This window comes from Mastomys coucha, unplaced genomic scaffold (genome assembly GCF_008632895.1).
Source record: "Mastomys coucha isolate ucsf_1 unplaced genomic scaffold, UCSF_Mcou_1 pScaffold12, whole genome shotgun sequence".
NCBI lineage: Eukaryota > Metazoa > Chordata > Mammalia > Rodentia > Muridae > Mastomys > Mastomys coucha.
The window spans coordinates 13,011,396-13,013,693 of NW_022196894.1; the positions used below are offsets into that span (position 1 = coordinate 13,011,396).

The following is a 2,298-nucleotide window of genomic DNA, read 5'->3' on the forward strand; positions in this document are numbered from 1 at the left end:
TCCACAGTTGATTATCCTGCAGGATTGTGAGATATGCCAGTAGCATGGGTCATACCACAATGCCTAAAATGTTATTGTATTCACATGGATACATATACTAAAGCACCATCACCTTCAGTCTGTAAGGGCATCTCTAAGATAGCCATCACCTCTAATAAATGTACAATCTCAGAATCAGCCTTTTCAGAACTCAAGGCAGAAACATATTAAAATCTTTAGTATCAATTGTATGATATATTTTAACATATGTACATATCTTAGTTGTACAAACTCTACAAAATGTAATGCACAATCGATTGTATGACATTGCTCTAAGGTAGCATCATTAAATCATTAAATCAGAATCTGTATTCGTAATTCAGTCTATGTTTCTTTATCTAGGAATTAATAGGCTGCCATTCTGCAATCTGGTCACAAGGTGGCAATATAGGCTTTAGATTGGATTCCTCTGACGCGCCTTTATTCTGAATCAGTTTTCAATATCTTTTCTATCACCTCCACTCTAGCATCTGATTTTTCAGTCTTTCCCTCCTTTGAGTCTGCTTTATTCTGATCATATATATGTACATATATAGTCATTACAAATATGATTTGTATGCTTATAATTGTAACAAAACTATATAGGGTCCAAATACCCTCTTCTATAGTGTTTTTAACATGGAAAATGCTTTCTTTTTAAAGATCTTTTCCTCTTTCCTTTCTATAGAAACTTTACTTTATTAAGCACATATATAGAACATGTTTACTTACTTATTTTCTTTCTCCTTTCTTTGGAGATTTATTTTTCTTCTTTCTTTGAAGATGTTATTTCTATTTCTCTATCCTTCCTTTGGAGACTTTATTTCTCTTTCTGCTTCTAGACTATTTATTCATCTCTGTATCTAAGCTTATATCAACTCTTACTTTTAACGATTACTAGTTACTGTACGGGCTCAGAGGCTCCTCGGTGTTCAGGACTTCAGGATCTTGGCTTCCTGCACGCCATGACCACACAGTCCCATCCTCAGATTTGGAGATAGTGATCAGCAGCAGCTTCCGCTGTCCGCTCTCGCCTCAGGCTCCACCTGGCTGTGAGGCCTCACCTCTGCTTGCTCCGTTTCGCCTACAGGTTTTGCTCTGAGAAGCTGTGGTTGCTTAGGAAACGGTTTTTCTTCCTCCTTCCACCCAGGACATTTTTTAATCCTCGAATCTTTGGTCTAAGCTTGGATTCTGTGCCAGACACCGGATGCCAAATGTAGACATACGGGCTTTATGACACAGAGATCTGGTATATTTATTAAAAGCTTCAGGCACTAAGCTGGGCCAGTTCTGAGTTTTCTAAGGCAACTCTGCTGGCCTGGCCTACTTCCCAGTCACGTGGCCCTTTACCTGCCATCTTAGTCTCGCTCGGGCTACTCCTTTTTCATTCTCGTCCTGACGGAGATTCCTCTCTTTCTACCTGAGTACATCTCTCACTCTCAGGGCATGAAGTCCTGCCTTATCCTCTTCTGCTCAGCTTAGGCTATTCAGCTCTTTATTTAATCAATCAGAAGGTGCCTTAGGCAGGCAAGGAAGGACAGAGACACATCTTCACGCGGTGCATAAACAACACTCCAACACTACCTTTCTTTGTGTTTGTTTGGTTTTGCTTTATAACTTATAATTCCATCACATCACTGAGGGAAGCCAGGACAGAAACTTGGGAGGTAGGAAATGAGGCAGAGGCTATGGAAGAGTGTGGTTTACTGGCTTGCTTTTTCTTCATGGCTTTCTCTGTTTATTTTCTTGTAGCACCCAGGACCACCAGCTGAGGGATGCCACTGCCCAAAGTCACCCACCTGAGCCTTCTCAAACATCAATCAAGAAAATGCCTCACAGGCTTACTAACAGACCAGCTAGTTTGGAACACTCTCTTAACTGAGGTTTTTGCTCCAAATTATGGTGGTTTGAATAAATATGGCCCCTATAGACTTGTTTGTGAATGCTTGGCCCATAGGAAATGGCATTATTAGGAGGTGTGGCCTTGTTGGAGGAAGTGTGTCACTGTGGGGGTGGTCTTTGCGGTCTCCTATGCTTAAGCTATACCCAGTGTGGCACACAGTCTCCTTCTGCTGGCTGCCCCAAGATAGAGAACTCTCAGCTACTTCTCCAGAATCATAACTTGTGCATCTGCCACGCTTCCCATGAGCATGAAACTGTAGAGCTCTGAAACTGTAAGCTAGCCTCAATTAAACGTTTTTCTTTATAAGAGTCTCCATGGTCATTGGTGCCTCTTCACAGTAATAAAACACAAACTAAGATATAAATGATTCTGGCTAG

At 41.1% G+C, this 2,298-nt stretch overlaps 1 long non-coding RNA gene across 1 annotated transcript; it reads left to right on the forward strand.

The window, feature by feature from the left end:
* Positions 1-1,380: 1,380 nt before the first annotated feature.
* Positions 1,381-1,947, forward strand: LOC116086304. Its single transcript, XR_004116868.1, has 2 exons — positions 1,381-1,685; positions 1,771-1,947. It is a non-coding gene; the product is annotated as an uncharacterized LOC116086304 (long non-coding RNA).
* The last annotated feature ends 351 nt before the right edge of the window (positions 1,948-2,298 follow it).